The sequence below is a fragment of the Erpetoichthys calabaricus genome, chromosome 9 (genome assembly GCF_900747795.2).
Source record: "Erpetoichthys calabaricus chromosome 9, fErpCal1.3, whole genome shotgun sequence".
Classification (NCBI taxonomy): domain Eukaryota; kingdom Metazoa; phylum Chordata; class Cladistia; order Polypteriformes; family Polypteridae; genus Erpetoichthys; species Erpetoichthys calabaricus.
The window spans coordinates 142,588,427-142,612,330 of NC_041402.2; the positions used below are offsets into that span (position 1 = coordinate 142,588,427).

General features: G+C 36.3%; 1 pseudogene; it reads right to left on the minus strand.

Moving 5' to 3' along the window:
• Nucleotides 1-23,904, minus strand: part of LOC114657654 (alpha-2-macroglobulin-like protein 1) — a 195,538-nt pseudogene that overhangs the window by 56,717 nt on the left and 114,917 nt on the right.

Here is a 23,904-nt window from a genome sequence, read left to right on the forward strand (position 1 = left end):
CTTTAGTATCTGTCCCTTTAATATTATGTGTCATTTGTCACTTTGGTAGTATAGTATTATTTGCACAATTCCCATTGCACTGGCATTATTGTATGCATCAGGTTGTGTTTGCATTACTTGTATAGTATTTGTTATTTGTATAGTGTGTACTTAAATGTTTATATTTAACTTGGTATAATTCTTGGCTACTGGTACTTAAATTTCCCTCTGGATCAATAGAGTATCTATTTCTCTCTCTCTCAAGCATCACTTGAAGCAAACATTGCTGATAGGTTATCTCAAAACGGTACATCCAACATGATCGCCAACACCATTGCCAACCATAAAGGACAGAGTGTCAGAGGTGATGTCTAGATCTCACCTGTCTTGAAGTCTTCTGAAAGCAGCAACTAAAGTTTTTATTATTGAGAAGTTAACACAAATCATTACAGAATTCAAGGGAAAGACTAGTGAGAAAAAATGTTTTGCATGCTATTTTATTTTGTGTACTGCACTTCCATGGATTATTTCATTGTTGCTGTTTTCCAGCAACATTACCCATGCAAAAATTGAGGATTGACTGTAAATACTATCATATGAATGTTTAAAAAGTTACCTCCACTAATTACATTATTTCAACATTTCCTTTGTCGGAATATTCCTGATCTCTTCTAATTTTTATATCATGGTGTAATACTCTATGGACATGGAAAATAGTAAGCAAATTAAATACACCAGTTGATTTTTAATGTTTTCAAGAACAATAAATACAGCATCTATAAATGACAGTCTAGCCACGTCACACTAAAGTCTAATATGTTTAAAACTCAGAAAATTAAAAGCTGTAAATACACCCTACTAACGCTTTCTAATCTACTAATGTATTATGACAATTAATAGCACAGCAATTCAAATGGTAAATCACACATTTATACTCTTGTTATACGTTTATAGGGTCATTCTTATCCCATGTTCAGAGTACACTAAAATTCTTACTTCCATGTGTTAATAAACATGCAACAAGTTAAATGGTACTGTATAACTAACTTACTTTGAAACTTTTGTCTTAGCATTGAGAGGATTGTTGCTGTATATACTACCATTGTTTGACTCACTTCGGTTTAGTAATGGTGATCTCTGAAAAAACACTAAGCAATTGGCCATCTTGGAATGGGGAGGAAAGGAATGTAAGCTCACTTACTGATAGTTCTGGATGAAGATTCAGGTAATATTCAATTAAAAGAGATGTTGATCAACTATGTTGATCCTAAAGGTTTGAAGTTTCTCATCTTCTCCATTATTAGAATGATTATTAGATGAAACCATTTCAAAGTGATATAGCTCAGTAAATGCTGTAATACTTGCATGAATTGTGGAGGAAAGGTGAACATATTTTTTCTACATTTGCAGTTACCACTACTGCCTCCTGCACACATGTGAGCAAACTAGTAAACTAATCAAAAAAAAGTCTGCATTCATTTATAATTATCTTTTATACTCCAATTGTATAAACTGTACATTGATACCTGCAGTTTTCTAGTTTAAAATGTGTCTTTTGCAAATTACATTACATTGCCTTTCTTTTGCACTCAAAAAAATTACAAAATGGTATACTCTGCACAAGCACTTACCATAATACACTGGGGCAGATAATTAAAAACTGAGGCTTTCAGCTCAAATGCTTCACCCCGGACCACTGAGTAGGGTAAAGTCAGGTCTAGGAAGAAAGGCTGGAAAGCTGTTAATTGAACGGAATGTGCCAAACCAAATCCTTTAGGTGAAGTACAAAAGGCATCTGCCTGCCACTCAGTGATGGTATCTGGAACAGTCTGTGGAAGGTTGATTACACCCAACTTGCTGTGTTTTGACCAATGACATGATTCATAAAAGACAAAAATGGTGCAGTTAAAATTTATACTATATTATGAGATTACTTTAAACTTTTACACACATTGAGAATTCAAGATCAGAAAAACATTAATATTAATTATGAAGAGAAAAAGAATGTTGTAATCGATCATTTTTACATGCCTAATGAATGTACGAGTCCTAATTTTATTTAAAGGCTACTATACTAAATACAATCATTACAATAATGGTATAATACAAGTAATAGTACAAAGTTGAATAAGTTGCTCAAAAACATTTTATACATTTTAATATTCAAATTTTACCCCATTTACCTGTAAGTTATACTGAAACTAGCCACAAAGACACATTTACAAAGTAGGACTGTGTTCATGTGTTGTAGGAGGTATGGGAAATACAGGGGTCATAATAACATCCTTCTAAATGACTAAATCTACTAGAGAAAAGTATACCACCTGATTTTGTATAGTTGTGATTTAAACCTGATCCTCTGACTTGATTGCATTATACAAATTGTAAAATACATTCAAATAGAAATTTCAGGATACACTGTTTTTGAAATTGTCAAAATGTGTTTCCTGTGCTCATGGAGAGAAAGAAACAGAAAGATGTGAAATAAATGGTTAACTTGAAAAATGAGCAAAACGGCAATGAAATGAATTTGCAAGAGAAAGAGAACATTTAGACAAACAAAAAGTGATTTCCATACGGTGTGCTTTGGCAATAAAAAGTAAGGATTCCAAATGCATGTTAAAGGAAGAAGATGAGTGGAAATCATGTGTTTTCATTGGAAAAGATCCACATGAGGTTCTGTGTCTAGAGTTTGTGTTGTGACAATACCCTTGCACTATTTTACTAAATAACAGTTACAGTGGAACCTCGGTTCATGAACGTCTCTGTACACGTACAAATCGGGTTATGACCAAAAAGTTCGCCAAACTTTTGCATCTGCTCACAACCACACACTCAGTATACAAACAAGCCAGTTTCCCTTTCGGTTTGTGCGCGCCGATGATTTCCACACGTGTTCAGTCTCTCCCTGTGCATTCCCTGTGCAGCGAGCGAGACAGAGAGAGAGAAAGAGCACGAGCAAGCGAGCCAGAGAGAGCGGGAGAGAGACACACACGCGCGAGACAGACAGACAGACACACACACACACACACACACACACATTCACGCGAGAGAGAGAGAGGGCTGGCATAAAGCCAAGAAGGCAGTTAAAGAATGCACCAGGCTTATTTTTAAAGAGACTGATTTGAGCATTGTTTTAACCGTGTTATATTTAATGAAGACTTTTTTCTATTGGATTTTAACCTCCACTTCATTTCTGTTTACAGCGATCGGTTTGTAGCACGCATTGTTGCAATGTTACTTTCTTGGTTGTTTATTAAATGAGAGATTTTTCAAATGTTCATTTTTTTTCCCTATGCTTAAAACTCATTAAAAAAAGCTTTTTTTAGTGAGCGGTTCGTAACGCTTTAGCACAAACTCTTGCAATGTTAGTTTTCTCTGTTGTTCAAGGTTTTCTCAGTGTTATTCAATGTTTTTACATTTAGTTTACTATTACTCTGTGCATTCTATGGTATAATGAACTATATTTGTGCTTAAAAATCTTTAAAAGAATATATTTACATATAGTTTGTACGGTCTGGAACGGATTAATTGTATTTACATACAATCCTATAGGGGAAATTACTTCTGGTCACGACCAAAGCAGGTTACGACCAGAGTTTTGGAACGAAGTACGGTCGTGACCCGAGGTTCAACTGTATTTTCTACAAAAACACCATAAAAGCAAAGTTGGAAAGTTAAAATGAGGCATTAAAGTGTGAGAAAAGGGAGATTGCTTCTGCTTTAAAACTTATCCTTCATGCATGCAGCTCTCAGACTTGACAGTTATTCAATCCTAATCTAATCTAATCTAATCTAATTTAATTTAATCTAATCTAATCTAATCTCTTCTAATCTAATCTAATCTAATCTAACACATCATCATTTCTATTTTGTTTTTGATGGAAAACTAAGGCATGATTAAATTTATTTAAGTTTAAAAACTGTTTAGGCTTTTATTGGTTTTAAACTGTTATTATGCTGTAGCATGTGAATGTGTTATTCAAACTTACACTCTCACAGAGAAATTTCAAAGAAAATAAATGTATTTTTGTATAAAATAAAAACAGTAACAGATAAATATTTGTCATGCATGCATCCTATACCATTCTTCATTTAGAAACTGTTTCATTATTTTTATAGGGATTGCATTTATGTGTACTGTATGTGCATAAAGGAGTAGGTTAATTGGCACAGTACTGAGTGAGTGGGTGAATAGGAGTGCAAGTGTTGTGAACCAGTGTCTTACTAAAGATCGATTTCTGTCTAGTGCCTTTTACTGCAGGACAGGCTTTGTCTTATGATTGTCATGTAAACGATCAAGTGGATTTAGTTATGTTATAGATTTTGGTTATGTTATAGATTTATTACTGATACAAAACCCAAAAAGTGTGGAGGTACATAGACCAAGAAGTGATACACAAAATAAACAAATGGGATTTAGCAAAGATGCAGTCAATTATTACATCAAGGTCAAAAAATCCATTAACTTGTAAATCAAACTCATTATCAGAAAACAAAGGCAAATGTATACAACTGTAAGACAGGAGAAATTTCTAAATAAATTGTGCAGCACAAAATTTGGTTTGTTTTTGTTTCATGGGTCACGTGACCAGAAATGAGGTTGTTATTACAAGAAGTATGACAATACACATGAATCTGGTGTGAAAACAAGAAAAGATTTCACAAAAATTCCACACACAGAAAGTGTAAAAATCCAGTGCATACATAGAGCTGAAATCAAATACAGTTTTCTTTTTCTGGCTTGACTGAAAGTAACAATTAATGACTGATTCAAAAAATCTAATGCACGAAAAGAGTTATTTCAAAGTAGGAGTCAAATAGTGCATGTGGACTGCAATGAATAATGCTAGTGATATACTGTACGAGGGATTGCTTAAGTATATGTGTTTGCAACTTGTACCAGTTTCAATATAAAATGTTTGTCGCTATTCCACCAGTTTTATTGATACTATAATTTTTCTTTCTATCTGAGCATGTTAATAATATGTTAATCTTTTGTTCTCTATTAAAAGGCTTTGATTATATACTATAAGTATAGTAATATAATACTATATGGTATAGTATAGAAAAACAAGAATACATTCAATGCTTATACTTTATATACTACACGGCATATTTTATAAGTATGCATATAGCCATTAATTAATAGCAAGTGAGAGCATACATTAGTGTATCTGGAGGTTTATAAGCACATGCATGTATATAGCTGTGCATGCTTATGTACATATATGCATTACATTACTTTCATTTCAGCTTTTTTTTTTTGATAACACTATAAAAAGTGCATAATCAGAACATATGGACGCAGTATTCAAAGTACTTAATAAATTTCAACTAATATGTGCCTTTGAAATATCATTTGCAACTGTCTAAATACAGCCCTTGGGCCTCATGTATAAATGGTGTGTACACAAAAAAATGTTGCATATTTCCATTTCCATACTAATTTTCATGGAAACCTCACTCTTTGCTGACGCATTTTCTGTCCGGTTTTGCAAACTATCGGCACCCAGCATCAAAGCAGTGCTACTTTTTCTGTGTCGTTTACCTTTCTTTTTCATATTTGCATACTTGATGCATGCTTTATCAAATTCACTGAAATTAATTGCATATCTTTTACAAACTCAATTCACTTGACTGCAATAATTCTGTAACAATATAATGGTACATGGAATGGCCAAACTATTCCAATTAGCATAGTTGCTTCAGCGTTGTTAGAAGACATTGCAAATGAAGAATTAAAAAAGAGAGTGTATATCTATAGATAATGATGACTGGCTTCTAATTTGTTTTAGATTTCCAAGAGCTCTCTTCTTGGCGCTGTGTACTGAACTATTGCCGGCTTTACAAAGGCAGACTTTAAGGAATTGTGCTCTACCTGCTCCTTTGTAAGATCTGCCCACTCTTGGGTTTGTAACCAACAGGAACTTTTCAACATGAACTTGCTGACCGATCGGGTATGTCACAAAACATCACTGAGTTGTGCCATGCCAGTTGTATAGGATGGTGTTATCTGATTGTCATTCAGATATACAAGATTTCCTTACACTGTGGATGAACAGGTAAACATCAAAGTGAAATTTGCAGCAACGTCCAGTTTTCCAAATGTAATCGGAGTGGTCAATTGCAAACACATTGCTATTCCAACGGCGCTGGACAAGTTACATCAGCCAGGGATGAATCACCAAAAGAATGAGCTGGCATTACATCATCTATAGTGGAAGAGCATATAAAAATGACAACTCTGCATAGTCGCAGGTGCTTTTTCCAACTAGTGCGGCAAAGGGCAAGCAGTCCTTTGAGGGATAGCAGGCCATTTCAAAGAGCCATGTAAAGAGCAGAGAATCGATCCATTGTGGCTCTTGGTGCTGATGCTACACTATAAAGGCACCTTCAGAGAATTAATTTGCTTATGTAAACAGAAAGCATTTCCACTCTATTAATGTGATGGTCTATAGTTCACAGAAAGTATGTCACATTGTGCAGGCATGTAGTGTGCTGCATAACATGGCACACAATTGTGACTTGCCCATACTTGAAGAGATGTGGTGTGATGAACCTGACCCTGACCCACCAAATGATCAGCCAAATTGGACAAAGTTGCAACTACGTTTGAGTGTGATTGGTCAGAATGTAAAAACAGGAAATTAGATGCAGCATTTATGTTTTAACCAATTCATTTAATTTGTGGTCAATATCACATATTACAACCCTTATATTCCTTAGTTTATTGGCCAGATCTCTTACAGCATCCACTATTGCATTATGTGACTCCAAAACAGAGTCCGTCAGCACACAGCCAGATGATTGCCCAGTGGTTTCTGAGGCAGTGTCTTAAGATGTGCTGGGCGCAGCAGCACTAGGAGTCATGTCCTCGACATGGGAGTCATCTTTTGTAATATTGTCTGAAACAGAATAAACAAATAGTCGATTCGCTTTTCACATTGACTTTGATATCTTACCATTTCTTTTTTATTTCAGACACAGCGCAACTTTCCCAACTTGAACTTTCGAGTGTCTCCACCGTGCTGCATCACTCCATTAACATCCTTTTGTTGCTTATACCACTTCTTAAGCCAACAAATAATAATATTTCCTTGCCTCCATTGCTCATTTGCTGAAATCCTTCTTTTACCATGTGCTTTTGCCATTGTCTTTTAACAAAACACTGAAAGGATGGGGCAATTTATATTGATTTGCATAATCAAATATGCAAAATTCATGGAGGAGTCGGGGTAGGGCTGTAGGCATGTGCATGTGCATTAAATTTCACAGTCATGGGGGAAGTCATTTACAAGGGGGAAGTGTGTGGAACTTGGCACATGCACAGTTTTATGTATCTGGATTTTTGTGTGTGTAAACACATTTCCAGTTTTGTTCATACTCCATATTTTAGTATGAATTCTATGCATGGCATTACACATGAGGCCCCTTATCTTTTTTCCTTTTATTCCTTTTGAGGTTTCAGTTCTATATCTTACGGCAGATTTTTGTATACCTGGATTGTACTATCATTAAAATTTGTGTGTCTTAACTGCTGATATTTCAATTTACTCTTTAGTTCACTGCAACTGAGGGATTCCTGTTTTGGGTGTACCCTATCTCTTGGCATGTCAGAGGACTGCAAGTCTGTGATATCTGGTCTTAGCCTCATTTGGGGAAGCAAAATGAGGGAGGGTTGGGGTGCAAGAGAAGGGAAAGAAAGCACATTATTATTATGCATTTCTTTTACCTCCACAGCTGAATCAATTTATGTGCTGGCTTACTAACCATAACAACTGTCAATAAATATTTTGAACTAATGTTAAAGCTGAAATCTGAAATAACTAATTGTTTTAACTTAAGATCAAAAAATGTCAACCTTATTAGTATATCTCTGATCCTTCACTGCACTTTGTAAGCTGGAATGTTAAAGGTCTCAACCACAATCTAAACTAAAGAAAAGAATTCTCCCATCTCAGAAACTTAAAGGCAAAGACAGTGTTTTTACAGAAGACTCCCTTGTAAGTAAATGCCAGTTTTGACCGAAAAGAGACTGTAATGGCTAAATCTTTCATTACAGTGAAAATAACAATACCATGTATGAGAACTTTACTCCATGAAACAATCCCACGTGTAGCAACAGATATTTGATTCTGAAGTGTGCTATTTCACAGTGGTGGCAAACTTATTCGACTCTAAAGTAATTTTGGTAAATACACACTATATGAACCTAATGTGGATGACAGAGTATTTATACAAAATGTATTTGCACTTGTTCCTAATATGAGTACTCAAAATTATAATGGCTGAAGAATTTCATTGTCTTTTAAATCGAAACTTGGATAGGTCATCAACAACAGCAACTAAAATACCTAAAACTGCAAAGATAATTTTATAATTCATTGCAGATCACAATCTTTCAGATTCATGAGACTTTAATATCCAAATTCAAGAGAATGTTCCTTCTGTATATCACAGTTACTCCAGAAATGATTATTTCTTCATTGATAATTACTTCTTGCCTACCATTAAATCGAGTAAGTACGGCACTATTGTCATTTCCAACCTTGTTCTTCTTATTTTGGAGGTTACATTAATATGCCCAACATACTCATCTCACAAATGGCATCTTAACCCTGTGTCATCAGCAGACAAAAACTTTAAAGAATTCATCTCCAATCAAATCAATTATTTCCTGAGTCCAGTGCACCTCAGAAGTTTCAGCAGGAACACTCTTGTAAACAATAAAGGCTGTTTTAAGACAACAAAATTTTACATTTCTCTCATAAAAACAAACTAGAGACTAGGAAGTTGTCAGAACTATAGAGGTTTCCACAATAGACCATGAATATGGCAGACTTACCAGTGATTTTATCTACAAGAAGACTGACATTACACATAAGAGTTTAATCTCTGGATAACAAGAGACACTGAACAACTTATTCTTAAATTGCAACATCATTATTATGAACACAGAGAGAAGGATAAGCACATTCTAACTTATTTAATCCACAAATTAGCAATGTAGTAACAGAAATTACCATTAAAACTAGAAGTAAAATCAGAGAGCATAAAGACATAATTGACATATTTATAGAGTTCCATAAATCCTCTCAGTGTAAAGAAGATGTGATACAAGCTAAGACGTTTTTCAATAACATATAAACACTGCAGCTCATTATTGTGAGTGCTCTACCATATAGGTGAACTAGGCGGTCGCCATGGGCGTCAAAGCTTTTGGTAAGAAGCCAATTTGTGAGTTATAAATGTTGTAGCCTTAGTTGCATCACAAGCATTTTATAGTTATAAAATGCATTACTCCAAAAAAATTTGCGATGCACCATCTGTAGGAATGACAGAAATATAGCAACAGGACAGACAAACAGATACTTATCACAGATGCTTATCCTTTTATTAAGGTGGGCATTTGATTGAGTAAAATACCATTGTAATGTTTGTGTTTTTGTAAAAAAATAAAATATTATTTAAAAAAGAAAGTGCAAAATACTGAAGTGTCTCAAAACTAGTGATTCAAAAACTATATTCTCAAAACTGGACCTTTTAGTTCTGCCAAACCATAACAGTCACATTTGATGGCTGAAGAAAGTCCAGAGAGAATAAATAAATGTCTATATTTTATAATTTTTAAATTAAAGATGTATTTTAATAAATCAGAAGAAGAATAGGTATATTTTGGTGATCATGAGATAAGATTCCCATTAAAAATTGAAGGAGTCCATTTACTCCCTTTTGGCTTTACTAACCCAACTGAAATCAGACTCCAAATCCATGTCTCTGGAAAGAACGTACGGACAGTTTCCTTTACAGATTCAGCTTTGGTGGCAACAGGAGGTCTTGTAGGCTTGTTATACGCTGTACATTAAAAAAATGAAAAGAACAAAACAAAACAAAAGACAATCATTGTTATATTTACTGCCATTAGAAACATGCATTGTCACAAGGAGTTTAAGAGAACAAACAAAACTTCAATACAACCTGAAGATAGACTAAAGAGGTCAATACAAATAATATGGCTACTGCTCATTCATGAGACATGTTCAATTTCTATTTTAGTAATTTTATATTTTCAGATACAGTGCATGCTCCCAAACCTATTATTATTACCTAATATTCAGTATTCTGAATCTTAATATTGTTATTGCCTACAGTCCCTGAAACTAAAACTGGTAGTTAAATTAAATATTATATTCAGCTGTTTAATTTTGTGAATGTTTGAATTAATTTCCCATTTTGTAATTCAGGAATGTGAAGCTATTTCAATTCATTGTAAAAAAAAGTTTAACATTGGGCGAAGAACACTACCCCTTTCAAATGATCTATATGTCATTGCACACCTGTTATAATGCACATTATTTTTCTGTATTTTATTTAATTTCACTTATTAATTATTCGCTGTGAGTCACAGCAATGATGTCTCCAGATTCTGCAGTATACTGTAAATATGGACGCATGAATAGAAAGTATACTTCAGTTGGATAATACTAATTTTCCCTTTTTAAGTAGGCCTAGTGCTAGACTCATTTCAATTTTGTCATCTATTTGTAACTTTGATTTTTGGGTTGCTCCAGTGAATTTTTTACACAATACAGGTAAAATTCCATTACAACGATTATCTTTAGAACGAAATATTCATTACAACGAAGTATGTTTATGGTCCCAACAGCTTCCCCATATGACACGAGTCTATAGAAATCTCGTTACTACGAAGTACATTCAGCAGATACTTTCATTACAACGAAGTACACAAAAGACCTTGAAATGCCTGAATGAATCATCCACAGAGCAGTTAGTTATGTGGCCGCAGCTCAGTTGTGCACAACGATTCCCAAACAGAAACACTGTAATTTTTTTTTCTTTCTTCGAACTTTCCTCGTACTGTTTTTTTTTTTGCTGTTTTTGTTTTCAATGGTTTTCAATGATACCTTTTGCTTATTGCTCGTCAACATTTGAAAAACATCCATTGGAATTTAACTCATTGTCACCCCCCCTATAGAAACAGCAGACACAAAAAAACGGTAACAGTTCATATTAGAAAAAAAAACTTTAATTTTTTGCAGCTCTCGATTGTGACAAAAAGAAAAAAGATGTTGCCAGTGTATTCGGAATTTCGCCATCGACACTGTCAACTTTTCATGAAAGACAGAGCAAAAAAAGAAGAAAAATCTCGGGTTGCAAACGTATGTGAACTGCTGCATTTGAAGACATCGAAAAAGCAATTTCTATGTGGTTCAGTGATGTTGAAAAAAGAAACATTCCTATTAATATGGCACTCGATCAAGAAAATGTGAGGTTAGTAAACTCTCTTGGGACCTCCCACAACTAGACAGCAAGCCGAAGAGCGTCCCGAAGTGCGATCTCCGCGTCTGTACAGGGCAATAGCAGGCTGACAGATATGCTGCGTATCTCCGCCAAAGTAAACAGAAAAGATCTCGATGGGTGATGCAAGGTTAGGAGCACGTACATTGTAAATGCAGATAACAGGATTACTTGATCACTGACCTGCCCGACTCTGCCTGACTGCTGTGTCTGTGTATGGCAGATCCTGCTACAATAAATAACTGTGCCGTTCCTGTTTCAAGCTGAATAAAGCTGGTTTTACTAAAGTACTGAGACTCAGCCTCATGTTTTGGGGTGCAAGACAGGGAATTATAGCGCAACCCCAATCTTTTATGATTTGCTTCTGTGGCGCTTCCCTGTAGCGCTGTGAGCCTCCTATTGCCCTGCTCCGGCAATGGACAAACAATCTTCCACAGATGCGTCAATCGCGCTTCAGGACGCACTTCAGGGTTCAGAAACCTTGAAGAAAAAAAAAGAATGATTCGGCCTCTGATTGATAACTGTGCTGCCCACAACATGCTTCCACATTTAGATAATGTTCGCGTTGAATTCCTCCCATCCAATTGCATGGCAGCGCTTCAGCCATTGGGTTTGGGCATCATTCACACCCTGAAAGTGTATCATCACAAGGAAATGCTGAGAAAAATTCTCATCAGCATAACTTGTACGACAGGAGGAGATTAAAATTAACGCGAAAGAAGCTATTGAGATGATTGCAAACGCCTGGACGCAAGTTAAAGAAAGCACAAGTAACAAATACATAATCTCATTACATTTTCATTACAAAAAAATATTCTTTAGGTCCCTGGGAGTTTGTTGTAATGGAATTTTACCAGTATATATTTGATCTTCCAGTTTTGACACTTCACCTTGCACAGGCTCTGACTAAGTTTGCATTATTATTTCCTGGTCTTTTAATTCACTTACCATAATTCTGGAGACCTTGTCTTTATCATACTGAAGGATCATTAATGTCCTTAAGATAATTAATGTTGTTAATGAGGTGATTTGTTTAGGAGAGAGCAGGCTGAGATAAAAGAACAGTTAAACGGACTCATATCTATTGTAAAACAAGCAAAATCATGGCTCTCAGGGAGTAATTAAAGAAATCAACTGTGAGTGCCTCTGTAGTCAAACCTCACATGCCTCATTTGAATGTTTCACCAGGGGCCTGAATATGTTTCATGGCTGGTGTTTAAGCTTACAGCCTCAATCTTGTTCAGATGACAGAGTGATAGATGTTTACACGGCTTTATTAATGTCTAATAAACCACTTGAATGGGTCTCTGCCCTTTATGCAAACAACCAATCACAGTCAAATTAGAAAATTTTCTCAAAGAATTTGAAGGGTACTGCACATATCTGATCAAGTACGTAAAGCCAGAAGTGCTCTATTAAAGTTACATCAAGGAAATAAACTCAAGTGGAATTTATTATATCTTATAAAACCTTAGCTGCAGATTGAAGTTGGGAGAATGCCACTCTTGTCACCATCTTGTGTAGTGGTTTATTTGATGAGATTGAGGATAAGATAGCTACATACTGCATGATCCTGAGGATACTTCAGATGAAGTATTCAGCATTGCAAAAAAGATAGGTATGAGGGGGAGACATGAGAGAAGAGATTAATTAGACCCACTATATTTCATATGTCTAAATTGCAGGGTGCTGTGCCTAGTGCATCCTAGTACCTGCCATCACTGGAACCAATTCAAATTAGAAAAACAACATTAGGGTTCCAGGAAAGATGCTGTTGTGTTGCACTTGTATTATGTTTTTATTAACGGGAAAAGGGGAGTACAGGGTTTAACTATCAAAAAACTATAGGAAGACAAATTGGTCCATCTCATTTTGGGGTTGGTGGGATGTGTGTTTGTAGTCAGACCCATTCAAACAATAATTTCTTTTTTCCTGCTTTGAATCATAAGATTCAGACTTTGGTTTATGTTGATTCTGTACCTGCCAAAAATGTTACTAGTCTGGATTTCACTATGTCTTGACTGAATGTTTTCTTCTTCTTTTGGTTGCTCCCATTAGGGGTTGCCACAGTGGATCATCTTTTTCTATATCTTCCTGTTTTCTGCATCTTGCTCTGTCACACCCATCACCCGCATATCCTCTCTCACCATATCCATTTTGAACTGAATGGGTTAAAAATCCCTCTCCATATCGCTAGTGTGGGCGGAAGCCAATTAGGTTGGGTTTAATTACTCAAATTTTATCTTGTACTACTATGAAAGTGGGACACCTGCATTCTGAAAAGACTTCTCTTTTTATCTTGTCTTTATCCAAAATTTCTGTGATTTTAGTTTTCCCCTGGTTCTCCAAACATTCTCCTGTTATTGAATGGTTAATTAAAGAATTGGTGTCTTGGGGTCTGGAATATTTTTCCAAGTTCCTGTCTTCACCCAGCAATTACACTAAACCACATTGCTACCCTTCCTCTTGTTTACTACGAGTTTCTAGATGTGTTTTCTAAGGAAAAGTCACTTGTGATTCCCCTCACAGAGATTATGACAGTGCAACTGATTTACTATCAGGTGCTACCTTGCCTATAGAATGTATTTATCTTCTTCCTGATGCAAAATCATAGGTTATGGATTCATAATTTTTTTTTTCTTATTCAAAAAAGGTGATTTATAACACTCTAGCACTAATTTACGTGAACTACACAAAACACTTTTTCCCTTACTGTGATTTCACCTTTAATTGATCAGGTTCCACTGTTTTTACTGAGCTGGATTTACTGAATCACTATAACTTGATTCACATTAGGGAGGGGGATAAGCGGAAAACTGCCTTTAATACTTCCATCTGGCCATTACGAATATTTAGTAATAATGCTATATGAATCAGCTATCACACTAGTGGTTTCTCAATCATTTGTTAATGATATTTTTCATGATCTTTTAGGTATTCTGTTCTGTTTTTCATCAGTGATATTCAGATCTTTTCCAATGACAGGGACGCTGTCCTTCAACTTAAAGAGGTGCTTTCTCGTTAAAGAGCTAACAATTTATTTGTTAAGCTTGAGAAGTGTGAGTTTCATAAAACATTCATGTTGCTTCAAGGTTACTAAATTAGTGAGACAGGTATTCAAATAAACCCAGAAAAAGTTTCTGTCATCCTTCAGTGGAAACCGCCGGACAGAATTAAGCAGACCCATTTTGTTGGGTCTGCAAACTACTACTGCAAATTTATCTGCAATTTTAGTTCCCTGATTGCATCTATTTCTTCACTTACAAAAGGGAGTATTATGAAGTTTATTTGAAGTTTGGAAGCACAACTTGACTATGATATGCTCAAGGCTACATTTATATTGCCACTTATTCTAACACACTATGATTGTTCGCTGGGATTCTAGGTTTGCAGTAGACATGTCTAGTGTTGGTGTGGGTGTCATATTATCCCAATGTTTTCCTGATACTGGGAAATTCCATCACTGCTCTTATTCGTGTAAGAAATTGTCTGTAGCAAAGCAGAATTATGAGTAGGTAATAAAGAAAATTTGGTGATTAAACTTGCCCTTGAGGACAGGCATCATGGCCTAGAAGGGGCAACCCATGGATTTACCATATTCATAGACCACAAAAATGTTATTAACTTAAAGTCAGAAAAACATTTGAATGCAAAACAACCTCACTGGTCACTGTTTTTAGCTGATTCAACATCATCATCCCATACTGTCCTGGTGATTGTAATACTTAATATTAAGGCTGATTCCTTTTCATACATGTATGAGCCGGACTCTGTAGTGTCCGAGACTAAACCTTTTCATCACATCCGTTAGTTTTGTAAGTTCCCAATTTTAGGCATGATTCTTTGCATGTGGCATGGTCCTCTCATCTGCTTTCACTGGGAGACTCCTGAGGGTGTCTGGGGATGGCCAAGGCTGTCAGGAATTTAGAGAGAGGGCTTGTACTGTGTGATGCCATGGCAAGGTCTGGTGTGAGATGCATATTGCTATACCTCATTGACCACCCACTTATGCATTGAAGGATGTGTCAATTGATTTCACAACTGATCTTCCTCTCTGCAGGGGTCATACTGTCCAATTGGCTATTGTGGACTGGTTTGCCAAGGCAGCTCATTTTATTCCTTCAAAGGCATTGCCTACGATCAAGTTTTAATTGAGGATTTTGTATAACTTTTTTGTCTTCATGGTTTAACTGGGTCCATTCTTTTGGATCATAGACATCAATTTATTTCTCATTTTTTAACAGGTTTCTGTAAAAAAGTGTGTACTGATGTGAAATTGACCTCCAGTCATCACCCGGAGTGTAATGGTTTATGTAAGTAAATTAATCAGCATTTGGAGAAGTTCATACAATGCACTGTTGACTCTTTCCATTCTGATTGGGTATATTCCCTGCCTTTAGCTGAATTTTCTCAAAATACACTGTTTAATTCCTCCCTAGGTATATCTCCTTTTGAGTGTAAGCTTGGGTTTAAGCCTCCTATTTTGAGGTGCAGTGAGACACCTTCTTAGATCTTGTCCGATTATTATCAAACACACTGTGCAATAACTGGTCAGTGAATAGGACAAAGTTGGCTCAGGCAAATTCTGTTGTGAAATCTTATACCAACCAGAGGAGGTATGTCCATCTGGTGTTTCTGGTGGGACAGGTGTGGCTTGCGAGCCATAACATTAGTTAAAAATGCCTTCATGCCACCTAGTTCTGAAATTCATCAGACCTTGTCCTTTACATATGTGGACCCATTCATTTGTCACGTATAAACCGGCTCTCCCTTTACATTTGTGGACCCATTCATCTATTCCTGTTTCTCAACCTAAGACATTTTGAATATGTTAATTTTCTCCCCCACCTACACCGCCTCCTCCGGTTATTGTTAATGGCCACCAGTTTATGGTTCAAAAGAATATGGACTCTAGGAAATGGAGTTATGGGTTGAGTATTTTGTGGGCTGTTGTGGCTATGGACCCAAGGAACTGCCTTGGGAGCTTGCTCACTATATTCATGCCCCTAGGCTGCTGGCTAAATTTCTCCTTCAGCTTCATTTAAAACTGGATGGTCACATTTGGAGTACACACTGTGGGGGGAGGAGAATGTATGATAAACATTATTTTTATGTATTTAATTTTGTTTTGATCATTACTTATACACCACGAGTGGTGTGTCACAGGACTGCGATTCGTCGCAAAAATTACATCACCGAAATCTACGGCATAAATATAGCTGTAGCACAAACACAAAGTATGTTTCAGCTGGATAAAGCTTAAATCTTTAGCTGTAGTTAGTTTCCCTTTTTTAACTCATTCTAGCCTAGAGCTAGGTTGGTTTTGGTTTTGTGATTTTGTTTTTGGCTTTGACTTTATTGTTCATTTATGGTTTACCCCAGTGCCTTGTTTGCTCAATATATTTTTGATCTCCTGGTTTTGAACTATCACCTGGTGCTGATTCTAATTTTGGTTTGTGTCATTATCTCCTGGCCTTTTCAATCACTTACATTTAAAATGGTAACTTGTTTCCAAATTCTCCAGTTCATAAGGTGCAAAGTCATAATAAAGTGGACAAGTTACAGGCTCCTTTACATCTGAATTGGTAAGTAACTTTAAGCCCAGAGTCTGAAAAGGTAAAGAAAAAGAAAAAAATATGTTATTACAGTCTATCATTTATACAATACTTTCTCTTAATAGAGGTTCAGAGTTCTTACATATAAAACAGAAGTGGTGATTCTGACATAAAAATTATGTTGAGAGGCCATATCAGAATTTTCTTTCATGTGTGTAGACTTTTCTAACATTAACAAATGACTAGAGCGATATGCAAGTTCATTATCATATCACAAAAAAAACAATCAAATCACGGCATGTTCTTACCATAACATAACTGGCACAGATCACTGTGATACTCTTTGTGGAAGTTACATGTAAATTCTTTTGATCTTACTGTGAATTTTTAACTGTGAAATTTCCTTTCCTGACTTCTAGTTTTCTGCAAAACAATACCTGTTGTTAAAAAGAACATGTCATGTGGATTCAGCATTTAGCTGTCTTGTTTTTCTCACGCTTGTGGTCCAGAAACATAACTAAGTCTATCATGTTTGGCTATAAAAATAAACTAGAAAATTTCATGATTGTTCAGAGTGACTGAACTCTTGCAAGAAAAAGATCTTCATTATTAATTAACTAGCCATGTGCGCCCAACTACGTTGCGCATGTTAAAGTTGTCTGTGAAGGGCTCCCTGTTTAAACGCGGCTGCCAGTCATGAACTGGGCTTCGTCACACAGCATTATGATTTTTTATAAGGGAAACAAAATTACAAAACAAAACCCTTGGACATTGATTCGATAGGAACGGCCTACTCGGAATCACTGTCCGAATAGTAATTATGTGGTGGTGTAGGAGCATTTCTGCTTCTCTCCGTTCACAGTCAGTCTTGTTTTCACGATGCTGTCGTTTCCTCTCACGATCTCTTCTCAACCTTTGTCCAATCTCGCAGGTTGCTTTGTGGCAATCCAAAGAGTAAGGCAATATACACAGAGCAATGGTTATAAAAGGGGGACACATAGGTATCCAGGCTCTTTAAAGCATAAATAGGGATCACTTCACTGACATGTGAGCAAGCCAGGGTACAACTGTGAGACTCGCAGCACTCGCCGGCTACAATGTAACAATAATAATTTCCTGAACTTGCTGTTACGTTGTCATTCATTTTACCCACTGTCTTTCTTTCATTCATATGTTACGTAGGCACGTACCTTTTATCTTCGGCAATCTCATTCTCTAACCAGGCCTCAGGAGCTAACTAGCGTAACATTGTCCACCACCCCTTTCGTTATTCCGGCACATTGTTGACATCCGTGAGTAACAACAACATACTAAACTGGAAGGTGGTCTACGCATGCGTGGAATTCGCGGTCAAACAAAGATCAAGATCCAAATGAAGATTATATATAAAGATTAGTTAATTTAAAGCACAACAATTTTTTTAGTTTGAATGTCTGTGTTTTGAGGTGTGACTGGAGTACTACAGTCTTCAGTAGTATAAGCCTGGAGGAGATTCTTAATGCAATGTCTATGTTTTAGCTGTCTCTCTACTGCCATCTAATGCTTCTTCTTCTAATTCATTCGCAGACAAACAAAGATCAAGATCCAAATGAAGATTATATATAGAGATGTTGTGGCTTACTTTTCTTTCACACCACTAACATCCTCATTATAAGACAGTACAGCAAAATAGGTTAAAACAGTGCTGAACAGCACAAGTAGAGCAAACACTTGAAACTATCATTTTCTGCATACCTGTTCTTTCCACCCCATGTCCCTGTGGTCCTTCGAAACAGGCGCATCACACTGCAGCCTCCTTTTCCAAAACATGGAAAGAGCACACATAAGGCATTCTTGGTGGCTATTTCAAATTTAGCATTGTCAGGTGGTCGTCCTTAACAGTGCATGAACATTTGTTAAACCTTAAAAATATTTTTCTAATGAAAATGTTTTGTTTTTCAGAGGTTTTGAATATTAGGGATTCAGATTCTTTAGTTATTTTCATAATATATTAATTTTAAAAAATAATGTTATTTATGTATTTACCGCAACACTATTTTGTTTTTTGTTTTTAAAAACAGCACCCTCCATAATGCTTGGGACAAAGACACATTTTCCTTGATTTACCCCTCTGCTCCACAGTTTAAAATTACAAATCTAACAATTCAGATGTGACTAAAGTGCACAATGCAGGCTTTAGTTTCAGAGTATTTGCATATATTTCGGTCACACCATGTAGAAATGTCAACACTTTTTGCACATGGTCCCCATTTTAGGGCACTATAATATTTGGGCAATTGGTGTCACAGGTGTTTATGATTATTCAGGTGTGTTTCATTGCTTCATTAGTGCAGGCATATGGTACCTAGGTTTGCTTCTACCCCTTGGAGTCTGGAGTTGCCATTGCTCAACATGAGGACAAGAGCTGTGCCAATGAAAAGTAAAAGAAGCCATTATGAGGCTGAAAAACAATAATAAAATCATAACAGGCATTGGTAAAACCTCAGGATTATCTAAATCAACTGTCTGGAATACCATTAAGAACAAAGAACACACTGGTGAGATCAGTAAATGCAAACGGATTGGTAGGCCAAGAATGACTTCCACTTCAGATGACAGAAGAATCCTCACTATGTTAAAGAAAAGGCCCCAAACACCTGTCTGACAGATCAGAAAACAGCCTTCAGGAGGCATAGATGTATGCATCAGAGAATACATTCCTCAGAAGACTTCATGAATAGAAAGTCACTTCCGGGACCGAGCCAATGGAAGGAGACCTTACTGGCTCCGGCCCCTCTGACGTCGCGTCCGGGCTTGAACCAATGGCTAAAGAACATGGGCCTGATCCTTATGACCTCACTTCCTGTCTTCCCCTTTAAAAGCCTGCCCTTTTTCCTAATTCCTCAGTCTTGTTTTGGACTCAGTTGTATGCACGTCAGTGCTATTTATTTGATGAAAAACGACTTTGCAGCCAGGATACCATATTATACGGGTGGCTGCCCCAAACCTTTATCTGAGTATGTCTCATTTTTGTGACAAGGGTAAACAGTGACACAACTTCTAAATGTGCATGGTGTAACAAGACCTTTGGGCAACTTTCTCTGATCGCCAGGGTGTAATGTGGATTTATCAGGTACAGATCCCTTACAAAATTTTTCTCTGTTTATAAGTGATGGCAACTCATCAAGCATGACATGCTGAAGCTATATTTCAGGGTGCTTGTGTAGCCTGATGTCAATTACAACAAGCTGCTGACTGTCTTTGTACTTATTGTATATAATAATTTGGCAGCCTAAAATTAAAATGTACAGAACAACAAACTTTTATTTGAAATGCCTTATGGACCATCCTGGATGTGCATCAGCGTGAAAAGCATTCCAGCTTATTTGTCAGTTACTTACATTTTGTTGGCAACAACTTATCAGTGATTTTGAAGAGTAGCAAGAAATTACATTATTTTTGAAAGGAAAATCATTCTCTAGAATTTAAATACCTGAGCAGAATGTTCTTGTTGGCAAATCACAAGGTTTGGTAAAGTTGTTTGGCAACACAAACTGTACCTCGTACAATTACTGTGCTGGCTGTAGCTCTACTGAACAACAAATTACGTTTATTGGTAGCCAGACAAAAGTGCCCAAAGTCTACAAACTGATGAAAAACTTTTTAAATTTAAATTTACCTTTTAAATTTATTTTTAACTGATGTTATTTTTGTTTTCATTTTTCTTAACAGCTGAAAATACTTATTATTATGAAAAAGCTAGGTGCTAGAATAATGTTTTAAAATACTTTTCCTGTCTCTTTCTTTTTCTCTCTCTCTTTCTAAACAAATAGCTGAATATGAACGTTCAGACTCCCTTTGGTTTTAATATTTAATATGGCTTACTGTGGTCTAATGGATATCAAATATAATTTTAATCTTTGGCATTGCATACTCTGTCCTTGTCTTTCTCTCTTTCTTTTTCTCTCTCTCTTTCTAAACAAATAGCTGAATATGAACGTTCAGACTCCCTTTGGTTTTAATATTTAATATGGCTTACTGTGGTCTAATGGATATCAAATATAATTTTAATCTTTGGCATTGCATACTCTGTCCTTGTCTCTCTCTCTTTCTCTATCACTCATAATCTCAGATGCTGTTTCTGTGGTTTTTGCTGCCATCCATTCACCTATTACATATTTTTCCAATATTTGATATTCTTGTGTAGTGCCTATTCAAGTTTAGGTGACTCTTAAGCTTTGACATTAGATACTACTTTTTACATGACTCCTTCAAAACACCTGGGGAGCCCAAAAAATGGTTTAAGCCCAGGGGCCCATCCATCTACTGTATGTCCAGCCTTGGGCAAAGCAGTGGAATGCGTGTCACGCAACATCATTAATACAGCCTTATAATGGTCAGCATGCTGGAAAGCAGTTTGTCCAAGACTATGGATTAACTCTGACAATGAATTGTGGTATACGTTAGTTTTTGAACTGAACTGAACTCTAGCAATCTTTATTTCTGTTATTATTTTAGATTCACATTTTAGCTTTGGTGAAATAGTTATTACTTCTTCAGACTTTGACCTTGCTTGTTATTTAGAGATTTCCTAGTCCTTCCCTTCTATCCAATCTTGATCTTCTAGTAGAAAAAGATCAAGATGCCAATCAGCACCATCCTAGTCATAGTAATGTCTTGTGATTGTTGCATTCCAGATACTGATGTGCTTTTGTTTTTTCACATTACTGTGGCTAACTTTAAGGGAGAAAATGGTGATAGACTTTTTCTACCTCCTCACCAGCATGTTCAACATAGCCTTGACTGGCATAGCTCAAAATGGAAGTGCAAAAAATGAAATTCATTTCAGTGCCGAAAATAAGGAACTCAAGCCTTCCAACCCCATCACTAAACTGGATATTTCAGGTTGCACATGCACATACACCCCAATGGGTAAACCTAGTACAGTACAAGGCCAACAAGTTTAGGCTCTTCATCCAGAAACAGGGTTGCTGCCCCTGGCACTTAGATTTCACATACCATAAAAAATAAATATTTTTCTTGATATGAAATGACATTAAGCAAAGTTGACAGTTGCTCTAAACATTTTAATTAAAAGTATATCACATCTATTTAAATGGGCAGTCATAGCTTAACCATATAAATCTAACTACTTTTCTTCAACTCCAAATTGTAAAATTTTTATTTATTTGAAAGTAGTAAGTAAAAGTATTAGAATTCCTTTAACACATTACTGTTTGTTAACTCTAAATAAGTTTCCTCACAAAAATGTAAAAATATTGATCAAGCTCTTTATTTATAAATGGAAACAATACTGTTTCTATATTTATTCTGTTAGCTAAAGAATTTGGTGGAGGATCTTACCAGAATGCAAATTTTGTTTAGAATTGCAACATACTGCATTATTTGTGGTGCGGTACGGTGGCGTAGTGGTAGCGCTGCTGCCTCGCAGTTAGGAGACCTGGGTTCACTTCCCGGGTCCTCCCTGCATGGAGTTTGCATGTTCTCCCCGTGTCTGTGGTTTCCTCCCACAGTCCAAAGACATGCAGGTTAGGTGCACTGGCGATCCTAAATTGGTCCTGGTGTGTGTGTGCCCTGCAGTGGGCTGCCACCCTGCCCAGGGTTTGTTTCCTGCCCTGTGCTGGCTGGGATTGGCTCCAGCAGAACCCTGTAGTTAGGATATAGCGGGTTGGATAATGGATGGATGTATTATTTGTCAATGCAAACTACTTTTTTCCTAATATTCATTTAAAAATATAAAGTTTTAAATAACAGCTTTCATTAAATAACATTGAAATAAGCATTTTATTTATCTGTAATGGGATTATGTGTTTGACAGTTTGTTGTTTTCATAGGATAATCATAAGACAGGCCTCAATGCATGCTGAAATTATGCACTACACACATAACATTTTCCTAGTAATCTTCTTCTTCTTCTTTAATAATAATAATAATAAATTTGGTCTCCGCCATTCTGGGAAATTGACGTCTGTTAGTAGCTGTATTATTCTAATTTTTTTTACCATCATCCCGAGGTATCCTGTATTTACTGAGCCTGAGGGGCTCAAGTACTGTAAATGCAAGTACTGTATATACTAGCATGAATAGCAGAAAAAAGGGCTCAGAAAGAAATGGAAAAGTCAGCTGAAATTTCACCTAAATCTAAACAGGCCTCAAGTTCAAGTTCAAGGTACGACCTGCCAGAGACTGACCTGAACAGATAGGCAAAGGAATAGATCTCCCGGGACTTGATGTCGCAACATCACCTCCAGCCAAGAGGCAGTGAAAGTGCAAATGAGTTGGGCCAGGAGAACTCGTCAATTCCAGAAGGTTCATTGAAACTGAAAATGGCCTTACTATCTGCGCTGTAAACTACCCCCACGAGTCAGTGGCACCGACTCCAGTTGGGTTTACTATTTCACCCGTGGAGCACAGAGAAGACCAAAATGAGCATTCTGAGCTGAAGGTAACCATCATCGCAATGGGGACATAAATGAGATAAACAGTAATATAAAGAAGGTTATAAAAGATATTGTATAAGGAAAGGTATAAAAGACATAAACAAGACATGCTTCAGGAAATGAAAGACTTGGGGAAATGTTTAAGTTATCACTTTGTGGCAACCTTTAAAGGTATGCTACAAAAACATGATGAAAAAAAACAGGAAAATGCAAGTAAGTTTGAGAATTAATTTAGAGCACTTGGTGCTCAAGGTTGAAGATGTTAAGCAAACGTTCACAACTCGTATTGAAATAGTTAAACAACTGGCATGTACCGCTGACGAAAAAGCAACAGCTGCAAATTCCAAATTCAAAGTGCTTGGAGACAGACTAGCTGCAATGGAAGATGGATACAGAAAGAATAATATTAGAATCGAAGGTCTCCATGGAAACCGTGAAAGTCCAAACCCAGTTAAATTTAAAGTTGAACTATTCTCTAAAATAACTGGAGAGGACCTCAAATCAGACACCGAGATATCAGCAGCTTACCGCATATGTGGATCGAATGCCTCAAAACCTAGAAGCCTCATTGTATGATTAGATAAATTACAATCTAAATTAAATGTGAT